The 17,229-nt window shown below is 45.7% G+C and overlaps 1 long non-coding RNA gene across 3 annotated transcripts; it reads right to left on the reverse strand.

The window, feature by feature from the left end:
• Window positions 1-420: 420 nt before the first annotated feature.
• On the reverse strand, window positions 421-13,653 carry LOC116739500. 3 transcript variants are annotated; one of them, XR_004345606.1, is made up of 5 exons: window positions 13,450-13,653; window positions 12,809-12,854; window positions 7,318-7,431; window positions 1,622-1,700; window positions 421-700 (listed from the first exon to the last, which is right to left on the reverse strand). It is a non-coding gene; the product is annotated as an uncharacterized LOC116739500 (long non-coding RNA). The 3 variants fall into 3 exon arrangements; XR_004345604.1 differs by having other exon boundaries at window positions 421-1,700; XR_004345605.1 differs by lacking the exons at window positions 421-700; window positions 1,622-1,700 and adding an exon at window positions 5,663-6,071.
• Between the last annotated feature and the right edge of the window lie 3,576 nt (window positions 13,654-17,229).

Genomic DNA, 17,229 nt, shown 5'->3' on the forward strand with positions numbered 1-17,229 from the left:
ATGGTTTATCACAGGATATTGAATATAGTTCCCTGTGCTATGCAGTAGGACCTTGTTGTTCATCCATTCTATATATAATAGTTTGCATCTGCTAACCCCAAACTCCCAATCCATCCCTCCACTACCCACCTTCCCCTTGGCAACCACAAGTCCATTCTCTATGTCTGTGAGTCTGTTTCTGTTCCGTAGATAAGTTCATTTGTGTCATATTTTAGATTCCACATATAAGTGATATCATATGGTATTTGTCTTTCTCTTTCTGACTTACTTCACTTAGTATGATAATCTCTAGGTCCATCCATGTTGCCGCAAATGACATTATTTTATTCTTTTTTATGGCTGAGTAGTATTCCATTGTATATACGTACCACATCTTCTTTAACCGTTCATCTATTGATGGACACTTAGGTTGTTTCCATGTCTTGGCTATTGTAAATAGTGCTGCTATGAGCATTGGGGTGCATGTATCTTTTTGAATTACAGTTTTGTCTGGATATATGCCCAGGAGTGGGATTGCTGGATCATATGGCAGCTCTGTTTGTCAAAACCTTTGATGCAATTTATGTCAACTGTGAAATACCTCGTAACAAATTTGATACTTACAGATTATTGTTCAGTTGTGCGAACCCGGCAAGTTTCTTGTTTCCCAACATTCTTCTCATCTGGGTCTGAAATTCTCTTCCTGTTTCAGGAAACTTACCTGTTAAAGATAATCCAGTCTCCTCTCACTTAAAACAGACTTTTCCCAGGAAACAGAGGGATCAGAACTCTCCCTCAGCTTAAGGTCTGTGCCGTATCCTGACCCCCTCCCAAGATGGATGCATGGAACATGTAAGAATCCCAACGGCATTCTGGGAAGACTGTTGGGTCTGTAGGACCTCAGTTTAGGGGGGGGTCTCATCCCACATGTCTTTGTGTGGGGACTGGGGCTACGGTGAGCACTGACCCTGCACTTGAACTACCCTTAAATTTGGGGTTCTAAAGTGCCTCCCTTGCCTGACCCTAGTGCTGGCCCTGCTTTCCCTGTCAGCTTCTGTTCTTGCTGCTTCCCGCTGAGGAATAGCAGATCCACGCTGGTCTGGATTGTGTTGTTTCCTAGATTTCATGCTGGAATCCGTTACCCATGATGGTGGGTCCTGCTCCTGCTTGCATCCTCGTGTCCCTGTGATTGTTTCTTTCCAACCCCAGCTTCTAAAGGTCCACAATGACCTTTGTAGCCCCAAGGCAGGGGGGAGGGTGATGTAAACCCTTGGGTGGCAGGGAGGTTGTGCAGCAGTTGAGACTCTGGGCGGTCACCCTCAAGTCCACCCTCACCCCAGGTTTTCCTCAATCTTTGTCAATCTACCATTCCTGAGCCACCTTGAATTCGATGCCATGCCAAAGCAGGTTTCTCTTAGAGACCTACAGTCTCTCTAGGCTGTGTCACGGAAAGCTGGATTCTCTCAGATCCCCCAAAACCTTTCTGGAGATTTCTACAACTCACTGGCCTTTGCTACTTCCTCCAGGAAGTAAGCAGTGAGGACTCTTAAACCTAATCTCTTACCTCACTTCCTCTCCCCTCCTCCTCCCAGCCGATCCTACTTCCCCATTATGTCTGGTAGGAATCTTCTTTCATCATTACCTCATAGCTGTTTCCTTCCTGTTCAGTAGTTCCCAGAGTGTGGTCCCAGACCAGCAGCAGCAGCAGCAGCAGCTAGGAACTTGTAAAAAATGCAGGTGATTAGGACCCAATCCAAACCTTCTGAATCAGAAACTCTGACAGTGGGACCCAGCAATCTATATTTGAATAAGCCCTCAGGGGGATGCTGATGCATGCTCAAGTTTGAGAACCCCTACTTTAAGGTCTAAATCAATAGTTCTCCATCCTGGTTGCTTTAGGATCTCCTGGGTAGCTTTTAAAATTTAGTGGTTGCTAAGCCCCATTGCAGGCCAACTAAATCCAAAACCCATAGAGACCAGACCAAAATCAGCCCAGCCAAGTGTAGATCAACAGAACTTCCCAACTGACCCACAAACAATTATAACAGGTGTAAGCATTAATAACAGGTATTGTTTTATGCAACTAAGTTTGGGAGTAGTTTGTTATGCAGCAATAGCTAACTGATACACAGCACATGTGTGAACTTCTGGTGGAACAGTGATTGATCTCCTTACTTCCCCAAACCCAGCCCTCATTTCTGTTCCATGCCTGTTTTCCTAGCTGCCCCAGCCACTGGGAGGATACCCTAGCCTGCCAGATCAGACTTTCCCACTGACCCTGACCCAGGCTCAACAAGGCAACCAGTCAGAACCAGATAGAGGCTCCAAATAAATAGAAATATAACATGAGACACATACTTAATTTTATATTTCCTACTAGCCACATTTTCTAAAAAGGTAAAAAAAAAAACCCAGTGACATTAATTTTAATAATATATATTGTTACATATTTTATTATATATCTCCTTTAACCCAGTATATCCAAAATATTGTCATTTCACCATGTGGCATGGCACATTGCAAATGTTGACTAGCCACATACAGCTAGTGTTTTGGACAGAGCAGCTCCATGCAGACCGCTACACATGTCCCTTCCAGAGCAACAATGACAGCAGGAGTGAGTAAGAAGCAGAAGGAGGGCTTCCCTGGTGGCTCAGTGGTTGAGAGTCCGCCTGCCGATGCAGGGGACACGGGTTCGTGCCCCGGTCCGGGAGGATCCCACATGCCACGGAGCGGCTGGGCCCGTGAGCCACGGCCGCTGAGCCTGCGCATCTGGGAGAGGCCACAACAGTGAGAGGCCCGCGTACCGCAAAAAAAAAAACAAAAACAAAGAAGCAGAAGGAGCAGAAATAGCAGAGCCTCCACCGACCATATGTCACACAGAATCTTGACCCAAGAACAACTGTGCCCAGCATTCTGCCGCTTGTAAGACATCTGCCCGTGCTCCCCACCTGCCCTATACTTCTTCCCATTCTGCCCAACAGCTCAAATGTTGCCATCTCTGTAAAGCCTTCCTTGAATGCCCATAGCACTAACTTCAGAATTCTAGAACAGTTCTTAAAGACATACACATGGCCAACAGGCACATGAAAAGCTGCTCAACAACACTAATTATTAGAGAAATGCAAATCAAAACTACAATGAGATACCACCTCACACTGGTCAGAACGGCCACCATTAAAAGTCTACAAATAATGAATGCTGGAGAGAGTGTGGAGAAAAGGAACCCTCCTACACTGTTGATGGGAATGTAAACTGGTGCAGCCACTATGGAGAACAGTATGGAGGTTCCTCAAAAAACTACAAACAGTGTTGCCATATGATCCAGCAATCCCACCCCTGGGCATATATCCAGACAAAACTACAATTCAAAAAGATACATGCACCCCTATGCTCGTAGCAGGACTATTCACAATAGCCAAGACATGGAAACAACCTAAATGTCCATCAATAGGTGAATGCATAAAGAGGATGTGGTACATATATATACAGTAGAATACTACTCAGCCATAAAAAGGAATGAAATAATGCCATTTGTAGCAACATGGATGGACCTAGAGATTATCATACTAAGTGAAGTAAGACAGAGAAAGACAAATACGATGTGATATCACTTATACGTGGAATCTAAAATATGACCTATTTATGAAACAGAAACAGACTCACAGACATAGAGAACGGACTGTGGTTGCCAAGGGGGAGAGGGAGAGTGGAGGGATGGAGTGGAAATTTGGGATTAGCGGCTGCAAATTCTTATATATAGACTGGATAAACAACAAGGACCTATTGTAAAGCACAGGGACTTATACTCAATCTCCTGTGATAAACCAGAATGGAAAAGAATGTGAAAAAGAATATATATGCATAACTGAGTCACTTTACTGTACAGCAGAAATTAATGCAACATTGTAAGTCAGCTATACTTCAATGAAATAACTTCTAAAAAATAAAAATAAAAAATTCTAGGGGACTTCCGTGGTGGTCCAGTGGTTAAGAATCCACCTTCCAACACAGGGGACGCAGGTTCGATCCCTGGTCGGGGAACTCAGATCCCATGTGCCGTGGGGCAACTAAGCCGGTGCACCACACCTACCAAGCCTGCACACCATGACAAAGAGCCCGTGTGCCGCAACTAAGACCCGACACAGCCAAAATAAGCAAATAAATATTTTTTTAAATTCTACGAAACACACACACAAGAATAAAGTAATTAAATTGTTCTCAATAGCCTGTCCCCCAAACAGCTACCACTTAGTGAGTGCTTACTGTGTGCCAGGTACTGGGCTGAGCACTTAACCTGAACTATACCATTTGACGCTGACACTACACCCTGAGTAGGAATTATTATCCTCATACAGAGGAAGAAACTGAGGCTCAGAGAGCTAAAGGAGCTTCCAAGCTCGCTCAGCTAGTTAGTGGAGGAACCAGGATTTGAACCCAGGGTTGTCAGGCTCTAGAGGCCATGCTTCCAATGCCTGGCCCCTCACTAATAAAATGTGGTCCTTAGACCAGTAGCAGCAACACCTAGGATCTTGTGAGAAAGGCAGATCTCGGGCTTTTCCCCAAATCTACTTCTGAGAGTCTGAATTTTTAGAAGATCCCAGGTAGTTCATGTGAATATTAAATTATGAAAGGTGCTGGCCGAGGCTAGTCAGTATTTTAGTTACCTGTTTATATGTCTGTTTCATCCCTAGGCCACCAGCCCCGCAAGGGCAAAACTGCACCTCTTTCACTTCTCTGTTTCCTGAACACCTACTACAGAGCTTCGCACAGTAAACTGCTGGGAACAGTATTGAATCAAGTTCTCATCCTGCCTATTGGAGTTTTTATCAAGCAGCCTACTTCCTTTTTTTTTTCCTTTAAACCCTGCCTAGGGAAAAGAACAAGAATCCACTGCACAGAGCCAATTTACTACATCTGCCTGTGTCCTCAACAGTAGCCTGTTCCACTTTAAAGGGCATGACAATGCCCTGGAGTCCCTGGTTGCAGAGCTAACCCCCCAAAGCTGTTGAAAGCCAGGGCCCAAGACTCAGCTGTGCCGTTCGGATGTTTGCTCTTCAGGAAAGTAATTTTTCTGAATGGAACCCATTCTGCTATTTTAGGAAGGGTAAATCTTTGGAGACTACTCAGCAGAGGTAGCCCCAGAATTTTTACACTAGGAGACGCATTGGGACTCTGCTGGGAAGGAGGATTGAAAATGAGGATGTTGAATAGCACATCAGATTAAGAAAATGTCAGCTGCCCATATTAAAGAGCGGTGGCGTGACGGAAACTGAGGGATGGGGAAGGCTAAAGCCTCCCCTTACCCCCCCCCCCGCAACACACACACACACACACACACACACACACACACAATACTGTCCCCTTGGAACCACCAATGGTATTCGGGTCTCAGGAGTGGAAACCACAAACCATTGGAAGAATAGTTATTTGGGGTTCAGTGTTGATCCCAATCAGTATAGTAGAATTTTACGATCTTAAAACATCAGAGTTGGCTGTGACATGGCATAAGATGAGTGTTTCAGAAATATTTCTTAAAAGTTTAGCAGTGGGCTTCCCTGGTGGCGCAGTGGTTGAGAGTCCGCCTGCCGATGCAGGGGACACGGGTTCGTGCCCCGGTCCGGGAGGATCCCACGTGCCGCGGAGCGGCTGGGCCCGTGAGCCATGGCCGCTGAGCCTGCGCGTCCGGAGCCTGTGCTCTGCAATGGGAGAGGCCACAACAGTGAGAGGCCCGCGTACCACAAAAAAAAAAAAAAAAAAGTTTAGCAGTGTTGCCAAAACTCAGCCTCTGTTCACCAGTGCCAAATAGAAATGTGGAGACAGAGTTTTGGGTGAAGCAGAAAAGAATAGCTTTATTGCTTTGCCAGACAAAGGGGGCCACAGTGGGCTAATGCCCTTAAAACTGTGTGTCCCCTCCTGGAGGGGGTAGTGAGGAGTCTTACAGTGCTCAAGGAGCAGGGCGTGATCGGTTTGTGGACACTCTTCTGATTGGTTGGTGGTGAGGTAATCGGGAGTCAGCATCATCAACCTTCCAGTTCTAACTGACGTGGGGTCCACGTGCTTGTGGGCAGCGTACAGCTAACTTCTTCCACCTGGTGGGGATTTCAGTATTTGCAAAACAGCTCAAAGGACATGGCTCAGAATATTATCCACAGTGCTTGAGGAGGAGCTAAACGTCCTTGACTTTGTTTAATGGCTAAAGTATTATTATTTTGTCTTGCTTCACTGTTTTCCTTTCTTTCTGCATTTTCTCACTTCTCTGATTAAATATTTTCTTTGACTAAAGTTTTTCTATAGACAGAAGGCGGGCAGAAGACATGGATGGGGTCTATTCTGGGAAGGCCTCATAGGACCCTGCCTGGTTACAGCAGGAATTAGCTTGGGTTGAGATTTTGCTCATCTTTTAGATGCTACTGAGATCAGGGATCCAGGAATGCCTGAATCTTGCCCCTGTCAATCTCCTTATACCACCCCCTCACTCCACCTCATTCCCAATGTTACTTAGGGAGCCACATGCAAGGGACAGTAGTTAGATTGGAATCAAGACACTTTATTAATAGTTGAACCTAGACCTAATAATCACCAGTGTAAAATTTCCTTTAAATATGGCACAAATGAACCAATCTATAAAAGGGAAACAGATTCACAGACATGGAGAACAGACTTGTGGTTGCCAAGGGGGAGAGGGGGAGGGAGAGGGATGGACTGGGAGTTTGGGGTTGGTAGATGCAAACTATTACATGTAGAATGGCTGAACAACAAGGTCCTACTCTATAGCACAGGGAACTGCATCCAATCTCCTGGGATAAACCACAATGGAAAAGAATATAAAAAGAATGTATATATATATAGTGTATAACTGAGTCACTTTGCTGTGTAGCAGAAACTAGCACAACCTTGTAAATCAACTATACTACCATCTTAAAAAAGGAAAAAAATAAAACTCCCTTTAAAAAGGGAGCACTTTTCTAGAGCACTCAGTTTAAGCTCTAGAATAAAATGGGCTTCTTAATCCCCCGCCCCCATCCATGAATATAAATCTTGGAGCCTGCCCAGCCTCATGGAGTGGGGGAGGGGCTGAACAGAGCTGCAGCCATTGCCACACAGTGACCCCTCCCACTAGTGACCCATGGCCCAGGGAGTGTCCTGGACTCTCAGGGAGCCGACTAGCACCTTCCCCTCATAGAGGAACTAAAAGGGTGATGGGCAGTGGGGTCAGGCATGATGTCTGAAGAGTCCTCTATGTGGACATAAATAAATCAATAACCTCTCAGGCACCACCCAACCCCCTTCACTTTGCATGAGAAAACCGAGATCCCCAAAGGAAAAGTGGCTCACACAACAGGACCACTGGCACAGCTGGAGTGAGAACTTGGGTTTCTGATTTCTGATTCAGAGCTTGGCAGATGGATTCTCTTCCCAGCTGGACACAGTCTCCAAGACTTATCAACTCTGTAAAAGAATCAAAAGAACTCAAGTGGCATCGAATCTCCTGGAAATGAAAGCAGCACTCCCCTTGGCCAAAACAGGATCACATAGATACCCCTGGTTGCAAAGACGTCTGGGACAGCAGGGAATAGTATTTCCCAACTGACTGGCTTAGTGATCCATAGTCTAAGATGAGCCCACTCCTACCTGGAACTAATTCAGAGTAGGCAAAAAAATAGGGGGGATAGGTAACTTGTAGGTAACATCGTCCATATTACAAATGAATAACCTGATGTGAGAGAGGTAAATTGATTTGCCTAAGGTCACAGCTAATTAATGGTCAAATTACACTTCTCCCTTGATTCCCGAGTTTGAGCTCTTAGCTGCAATGAAACACTGACTTTCAGAAAGAAAACAAAAATATGCGACTCTTCAAAATTTTGGAAATCTAATCATTTTTAAATCATCTCAGTTCAAAGATACTTGAAATTTGTACACATTTTTCACTCAAAGCAGCAGATCATTTTTTCTTCACAATGGAAGGATGTAGGACGATCAAACCTCACACCTCCAGGAGGCGCTACTCACATGGGACCTGTGTTATCAGCACCCTCTAAGTTGTGCAGTGCACAACCTGCCCAGCCACAGATATCAAACGGTGCTAAGTTTAATCTGTCTGGGCTCCAGTTTCTTCATCTGCAAATTGAGCTGGTTGTTCTGGAGTGATTCTGAGGTCCCTTGTGAGACCTTACGATACTGTGACAAACCATGTGTATTCACACAGGAGAATAACAAATAGGCCAGTACAGGTAGGTGTCATGCTTTCCCAGGAGGCCTTGCTGGTGCTTTGCCAAATTGCAGCGTAGAGATGGTTCTGACATTCCCCATATTGCCCATAATACAGCACTTTTGGTTGTAAAACACCCTTGTCAACAACCCAGAACTCTCTGGAGCTTACTTTTTCAGAAACCAAGGATGTCCTTATGGTCACATAAAAGTGATGCCTCTTCCTTGTCAGACTAGCAGCGAATAGGGTGCTGATCCTTGAAGGACACTCTTCCTGGGCATGGTGCCTGCTATGAATTGGCATGATCTTTCCCCCTCATATCTGTCTAGTCCCCAGAGGCATAGGCCCTCTTATTACATTTTCTCAGCCTGGAGTTTAGCTCCACAGGCAACCTCCTGTCATTTGTTTGTCTGATGGATATTATTTCTTCTAAGAATCTAATTAGGATCTTTTAAAGGGTTCAGCCTGGGAGTGAGGGAATTAACTATGACTCAGAGTGTGTGCTTTTCAAAGCCAAGCAAAAAGTTAGATGATCATTCATTTGATTTATTCATGTATTTATTCATTCCACAAACCCTGACAATGCACCTTTTTTGTGCCAGTCTCTGCTGGGAGTTCAGGCAAGTGGAGAGAAATGGATGATTTCTGGGCCTGCCTGGTGGCGCAGTGGTTGAGAATCCACCTGCCAATGCAGGGGACACAGGTTTGAGCCCTGGTCCGGGAGGATCCCACATGCTGCGGAGCAACTAAGCCCATGCGTCACAACTACTGAGCCTGTGCTCTAGAGCCCACATGCCACAGCTACTGAGCCCATGTGCCACAACTGCTGAGCCTGCGTGCCACAGCTACTGAAGCCTGTGCGCCTGGAGCCCGTGCTCCGCAACGAGAGAGACCACCATGGTGATAGGCCCGTGCGCCATGGCGAGAGGCCCATGCGCCATGGCGAGGAGTGGCCCCCACTCGCCACAACTAAAGAAAGCCCGCGCGCAGCAACGAAGACCCAACGCAGCCAAAAATAAATAAATAGATAAAAAGAAACGGACGATTTCTTTCCACCTTGGAACTGTTTAGCCACATATCACAAGTGCGCTCCACTTCAAGGAAAGTGATTAAACATGGCACAAAATGCCATGGGTCCACCAAGTCACCTTTTAGTTCCCTCTTTTTGGGGGGCGGTCAAAGAAGGTTACATTTCACAGCCCCTCTGCAGCTAAGTGAGGCCACGTAACTAGTTCTAACCAAAGGGCTCTAGCAGAAGTGACCAGGGTCATGAAGAAGCAGGGTGCAAACATCCATTCTCTCTTACCCTGGCTTGGCGACCAAGAGTGCAGGGGTGGAGGTGTCTGAATATCTGTCAGCCTGAGTCTCTGAGTGACTGAGTGAGGCAGAGTCCCACCCCTGCTTCCTATACCCTAATTCAGATGTGTAGCAGGAACGGGAAATAAACATTTGTCTTCTTAAGCCACTGAGATTCGGGGATTCACTTATCACCACTACATAACTTAGCCTCACCTGACTAATCTAAAATCTAAACATTTAAACCAGTTAAACTGGTGGTGATGGGCCTGGGGAGAACAGTTATATACCTCATTTATTTGGTAAATGTTTACAGAGCGCAGACTATATGCCATATACAGTGTTGTGGTTCCAAAAATGAGTAAAGGATTGTCTCTGTCCTCATGGAGCTCATGATTTGATCATAATCATAACATTACAGTGTCTGACACATAGTAATTGCTCAGCAAATAATATTACTACTCTAACTGAAGCTCAGATATTCACACCTGCAGTGCGCTCCCAGCAAGATTATTATTCCCCAGAATTCAATATTTGTGTATAGGTAAAATTCCAAATGGTAGTTCGCACAGATCTTTAGTATACCACTTAATGGGTTTTGACAAAGGCACACAGCTTCGCAATCCAAACCCCTATCAAGATACAGAACATCTCCATCACCCCAGAAAGTGCTCTCATGTTCCTGCTTTTCTCATCCATGCTGATCTTCACCTTTGTAAAGATATCTAAAAGGGTAAAATTAAAGGCAAACACACATAATTCTAAAAGAGCAACTCAAAGTTCTGCAAGCCATGGATGGCAAACCAGGGCGGGGGGTGCCACTTATGGAGCATCTTCAGAGCTCTGCAGAGCATCTTCAGAGCATCAGGCACCGCAGGTGCAGCAGTGAACTAAACAGCCCCCAAAATCCCTGCCCTCACTGTGTTTCTATACCGGTGTGGGGAGTGGGTGGCAATAAACACAGAAATAAGCCAATATATGGATTTCCAGATAGTGATAAGTGCTACAGAGAAAAATGAAGCAGAAAAGGAAACTAGAGGGTATGAGGCACGGGGACGTGGGGTTGCGATTTTAAAGAGGGTGGTTAGGAAACCTCACTGGGTGACAGTTAAGCAAATACCTGCAAATGGCAAGATGCATAGGAAAGTGTGATGAAGGAATACATGAGTGTATTAGTCCGCCAGGGCTGCCATAACAAAGTAACACAGACTGGCGGTCTTAAACAACAAACATTTTTTCCTGAAAAGTTCTGGAAGTCCCAGATCACAGTGTCACAGTTTCTCCTAAGGCCTCTCTCCTTGGCTTGCAGATGGCCACCTTCTCCCTGTGTCCTCACATGATCGCCTCTCCATTTACGTGTTGTCTGTGTCCTAGTCTCTCCCTCTAAGGACACCAGTCATATTGGATTAGGGCCCACCCATGTGACCTCATTTTACATTAATTATCTCTTTAAAGGTCCTATCTCCAAATACAGTCACATTCTGATGTACTGGGCATTAGGACTTCGACACAATGAATTTTGAGGGGAACACAGTTCAGTCCATAACAGTGAGTGAATGAATGAATGAACAGATGAACCAGTCTGCTGCTTTGCTTCTGGGTGAGAAAGTGAAGGTAGCCAGAGAAACATGAAGAGGAACAAAGGACAAGGAACAAGCAGCCACATCAGGAGAAAAGCTGAGGATTTGACACGTGTTGTTTTTCAAATCCCTCTTGGCCAGTTCAAAATGTGCTTTTTTCTGGCTCTGGCTCTCAACTATTTCCAGAAGTGGTTTTATTAACTGCTGGCTTGCAGCAGGAAGTGGTAGAGGAAAACCCTGATCTTGGAACCAGAAGAGCTGGGTTCTGTATCTACTCTGCTGAGTGACTTTGAAGAAGTCACTTAACGTCTCTGCTTCATCTATAAAATGGAGATGAGAATCCTGCCCCTTCACAGAACTGGCAGAGAAGTGAAGTGAGGCAATCGGCAGGCAGATGAGGGCGTGTAGCAACAGGGCTTAGTAAACAGGGAAATGTAATATAAATAAAAGCGGAAGGTATTACTGTGAAGCTTGCAGTGAAAACTACTGCAGACAGCTCATAGCTGGGGCCTTCTGGCCACTTCAAAGGGAGTTTATTAAACTCTAGTCCCTGTCCTGCTTGTTTCCCCGCAATCCCCAGGGCAATCAGAGAGCTGGGAAGGTGCAGGCTGGGGAGAAGAAAGGCTTATAAAAATGGGAAGAGAGGTTGACCCCATCTCAGGCGCAGAACTGGCCATTCCTGCCTCACCAAGGATCCTTTATACACACACATACATATATAAAGCCGTAGATGTTTAATGCATACAACCTGATGTGTTTGGAGGTAAGTATATACCCGTGAAACCAACATGACTGTCGATGCCATAAACTTATTCATCACCTCCAAAAGTTCCTCCTGCCCCCTTTGTTTTTTTTTCTCTTTTGTGGTAAGAGCACTTAACATAAGATCTATCCTCTTAGTGAATTTTGAAGTATATAATATAGCACTGTTAGTCATGAGCTCTATGTTATACAGTAGATCTCCAGAGCTTTATTTTGTATGACTGAAACCCTTGGACCACCAGCCCCCAGGCCCTGGCAACCACCATTCTACTCTCTGCTTCTGTGAATTTGGTTATGTCTGAGTCCACATATGAGTGAGATCATGCTGTATTTGACTTTCTGTGGTCTGATTTATTACTTAGCATAACGTCCTCCAGGTCCATCCGTGTTGCTGCAAGTGGCGGGATTTCCTTCTTTTTAAGGCTGAATAATATCCCATCATATGTATATACCACATTTTCTTTATCATCAAGGATTCTTGGTATCAAAAGCTGACAATAATGGGCCCCCTCCTTGCCAGATTTGGTACTAAGCCCTCCCCAGGCATCAATTCACTGAATCCCGACAATACCCTCTGAGTCTGGAGCTATTATCTACCCATTTTTTAGATGAAGAAATGGAATTAAATAATTGCCCAGAGTCATGTGGCTATTAAGAGACAGAATTGAGCCCAAATCAACTTCCACCTACACCCTTTCACAATTACACAAAATGCGCTAAGGTGTGCCTGGCACTAAGCAGGTGCTAAAGATATTTAAGGCATCTCAATTCTGTTTGAATCCCAGCTCTGACACTTCCTAGCTGTGTGACTTTGGACACGTTATTTACCTTCTCAGAGGACTACCCTGCCTGCCTGTCACCTCCAGTACTGGCCAAGTGTGAGGTGGGGGTTGTTCTTTAGCCTCTTTGAGCCTCAGTTCCCTTAGCTGTACAATGGGGACAATAACAGCCCGTATCCCAAGTGAAAAGCACTTACCCCAGTACCTGGCAGCTATCATTTTGTGACAGCAACAACAGTGCATCTACACCGCATGGGGGCAAGGAAGAAGAGCAGAGATAGAAACACAAACAGAAAGAATAAATTTAAATTTTGTACATTTTGCCCTTTCAGAGCTTAGGATCAAAAAACAATTATCTCAGCTAAAGATGTGTCATTATCCTTTGATTAGAAAACAAGAAACGGTGTGATGTGTTGTGTTTCCCTTTTTGCTTTGGCTACCAGAAAGCTCACAGCTAAATTTCATTCTTATTCATAGTAACTAGGTAGAACAGAGTCTAGGCTTAGTCTTCCTTTATGCTATATGCATTTTTAAATTTCTGTTCTATTGACTTTATTGTCCTGTAACATTTAGAGTTAACATAAAAAAAGTATTAATCCAGCCTCTTGAAAAGTAGGTAAAAATAGTCAAGACATATTATGTAGTTATATGTCAACTATATATAGGCTAAAGCAGTACATTTGAAATCAAAACATTACCTGTTACTTGAATTTTAGACAAAGACAAAAGGCACTGAGATTACTTTCAAAGTAAGAGATTACTTTCAAAGTGGATTAGTTCAGATGAAATATTTAGGGGGAAAAATATGTAAGTGATTCCCAGTGTGGGCCAATCCTACTTGCAGGCAGAGAGGAGGGTCAGTTCTGGGTCCCCAGGGTCCACTGGGCTGGCACTCAGCTTTTCCAGGTCCCAGCTCTACGAGGAGCAGAGGCCTGCACCGTTTCCCATGCCTTCAGGGGTTTCCTGTTTATCTTTCCAGATCGTGTGTCCACTTGCACTAAGATGTGAATCCGTGGCAGAAGCCAAGATGACAGGAGCTATTTCTGTAAGTCAGTTTGATGTTAAACATGCTGGAGGAAGGAAATTTACATTTAAATTAAATTTTGGTTATATTCCCATTGTACAGAGTCTCCAGAAAGAGTAACTGTGTGTGTGAGAGAGAGTATGTGTGTTTATATCCAAATACGATATTCTCTCAAATTGACAGTTACAAGGGTTCTCATTCTGGTGCTGGTATAGTGGCCAAAAGACTGGAAACAATATAAAATTAATCAATGGGACCTGGTAGGATGATATGCCCACAGAATGGAAGAGGACGCAAGCGTTAATAAAGAATGAGGGGCTTCCCTGGTGGCGCAGTGGTTGAGAGTCCGCCTGCCGATGCAGGGGACACGGGTTCGTGCCCCGGTCTGGGAGGATCCCACATGCCGCGGAGCGGCTGGGCCCGTGGGCCATGGCCGCTGAGCCTGCGCGTCCGGAGCCTGTCCTCCGCAACGGGAGAGGCCACAACGGTGAGAGGCCCGCGTAACGCATAAAAAAAAAAAAAAAAAAAAAAAAAAAAAGAATGAGGACCCAGCAACTTTGGGAACTAGTCTGGTTAAGATGAACTCACACGTAACCCAGGATTTCCTCAGCCTCTGTCACTCTCAGAAAAAAATCCAAATTCCTCAGCCTGGCCTACACCAGGCTTTCTCACTGTGAGCACTGTTGACGCTTGCAGCCGGATGGTCTATGTAGTGGGGGGCTGTCTCGTGAGTTGTAGGATATGTATGGACGTCCCTGGGTGCCACCCATAAATGCCAGTTGCACCCCTGCCCCGAAAGTTGTGACAACCAAAACTGTCTCCAGACATTGCCAAAATATTGCTTCATGCAACAACATGGATAAATCTCACAAACATAAAAACACACACACAAAAAGAGTACATATTGGGAATCCCCTGGCAGTCCGCGCTTCCATTGCAGGGGGCATGGGTTCGATCCCTGGTTGGGGAACAAAGATCCCCCATGCCGTGGGGCATGGCCAAAAAAACAAAAGAGTACATATTATTTATAAACCCATTTTGTTGGGAGAAAGAAGGCACAGGCAAGGGGCTTCTGGGATGAAAGTAACAGTCTGTTTCCAGATTGAAGTACTGATTACTCAGGTGTTTTTCACTCTGAAAATTCATCGTGTTGTACACTTTTCCATAATTATGTTATAATTCAGTAAAAATGGTTTTTAAAAAGTGAGGCGGGGCTTCCCTGGTGGCGCAGTGGTTGAGAGTCCGCCTGCCAATGCAGGGGACAAGGGTTCGTGCCCCGGTCCAGGAAGATCCCACATGCCGCAGAGCGGCTGGGCCCGTGAGCCATGGCCGCTGAGCCTGCGCATCCGGAGTCTGTGCTCCGTAACGGGAGAGGCCACAACAGTGAGAGGCCCGCGTACCACAAAAAAAAAAAAAAAAAAAAAGTGAGGCGTATCTACATGGCCTGATATGGAAAAATCTCCGATACACATGGTAAGTGGGAAAAAAAGCAAGCTGAAGAACACAAATGTTGTAATTCCATTTATAACGTATTTCCGGAAGCACAGGGGGTGGGGGGAGGGAAGCACACACACTACTGATGGGAGTGTGAATTGTTAATCACCGCACAGTGTCCTCACTAAAAATGCCAAGGCGGCCCACACCCCACGACTCAGCACCTCTGGACCTCAGGAATGTGCTCTCTGAGAAACTCCTGCCCACTGCCCAAGGAGACTCAGACAAGGAATGTTCACCACAGTGATGACTGAGGCTCAGAGGAGTTAAGTAACTTGCTGAAGATCACACAGCCTGTGAATCAGAAAGCCAGCATCTGATCTCAGGAGGTTGAGGGCTGCTAGGGGCTCTAACTCTCCAGCACTTCTGCTGGTACTGCATGTGGGTGGAGTGTCCTGCCACAGCTGGCTAAGAGTCCTCCGGCGCAGCTGCAGGTGTTCACAGGACTCAGGCTTCACAGTGCGGAGGTGAGCGCAGCCTCGCTACACATGCTGCCAGCCCATCCCCCCTAGACCTCAGTGTCTCCTTCCCAGCCTTGGGTTACACCACAAAATGCCCCCGTTTTATTGCCTCCTCCTTGGGAGGTACCAGCCTCAGGGAAAAGAGGACGCAAAGGAAAAGTCCCTCTCTCCTCTCTACTGTAGGTTAACCTGGAATGGCCCTTCCTCAGAGGGCCTGGCAGCCCTGCCCGTTGTTGCCCCAGCCCAACAGAGGAGTGATGACAGATTAGACCCCACCGCCTTGTGGCAGGAAGCCAAGGGTGGCTCTTGCCTTTGGGAAGGGCAAAGCTGTGAGCTGATTGAAGAGATCAAAGGCAGCTCCATCCTTTTCAGATGAAATGAGCTGCTAACACTTTTAAAGAGGGAGAATAAGTAAACACTGAAACTATCTCGGGGCGAAAAGAAGTCACATCCTAGAAACTCTTGCTAGACTCTGAGCTATTCTGATTTCTCTTCTTCTGATTTGGGATTATCCACCAAAAAGTCAAATTCTTTCCCATATTGATGGTGATGATGGTGATAGTAACAATACCAGAGACTCTCACCACTGAGGCTTGTGAATGTAACGACTTTACATCTAGTAACTCATCTACTGCTCCCAGTTCGCAAAGAGCCTAAGAAGGAGGTTCAGTGGGTAGCCCAGGCTTGCCACTGAGAAAACTGAGGCCTTGATCAGAGGCAAGTCCCAGCTCCAGGCCAAACCCTTTCCAACTCAGCTGAGGTCAGAATTCTAAGTTGGAAGTCCACATCCTGCCATTGTCCCCGATACGTTGGCCTCAAGGCAGGAGATGATGTCATGGGAACTGATGTTTTTGTCGGAAGGGATGGCAAGGCTGGGGGGAAGGGCGTTCGGAGGGCAGCCCTTCTCTCCCACTCCGGGTCGCTCACAGGGGTGTCCAAAGATCTTTACTTCTTTCTCACATGCTTCTGTGATATTTGCAATTTTTACAGCGAGCATATATTATTTCTATGATCAAAAACAAACAAGAAAGCTATTTTCACTTTGAAAAAACAATCCAGGGCCAGTTTGCACTTTTCTAGATTCCCAGGGTCAGTTTCCGGCCTATCTGGGTCACTTGCTCCTTGGCCTGGCTCTCTGTGAAAATAACCTAACAGACCGGGAGTCTCTCTCTGGTTCCTTCAAATTCAGACTGCTCTCTTAGGCTCGAAGGGGTCATAGGCTGAGGATTATTTAGCACAGAGCCAAGCACCTAATGAGCACCAATACATGACCCCTCTGTTATTATTCATGAGTCCCAATTACGTTCTGTGCCAAATACCGTGCTTGCATGCTTGGTTGAGAGAGAGGTTCCCATTTTACGGATGAGGAAAATGAGATTCAGAGAGGCAAAGGGACTTCCCCAAGGATCTGAAGTCAAACCGCATTGCATCTTCTGCCTGGCACGTCTTTCCCTCAAGTCTGAATTCAGTCCAATGTCGCCTCCCTGAGTGGTCCCTCTCTGAGCTGATTCTCACTTACCTTGCCGAGGGCTCTTTGCCCCTGCCTTCACGTTTGAATCATATGGGGAACGTTAAAAAATCCTGTTTCCTGGCTGCTCCTGTATCAATGACATCAGAATCTCAGAGGGTGTAATAGTAA

This window comes from Phocoena sinus, chromosome 15 (assembly GCF_008692025.1).
Source record: "Phocoena sinus isolate mPhoSin1 chromosome 15, mPhoSin1.pri, whole genome shotgun sequence".
Lineage (NCBI taxonomy): Eukaryota > Metazoa > Chordata > Mammalia > Artiodactyla > Phocoenidae > Phocoena > Phocoena sinus.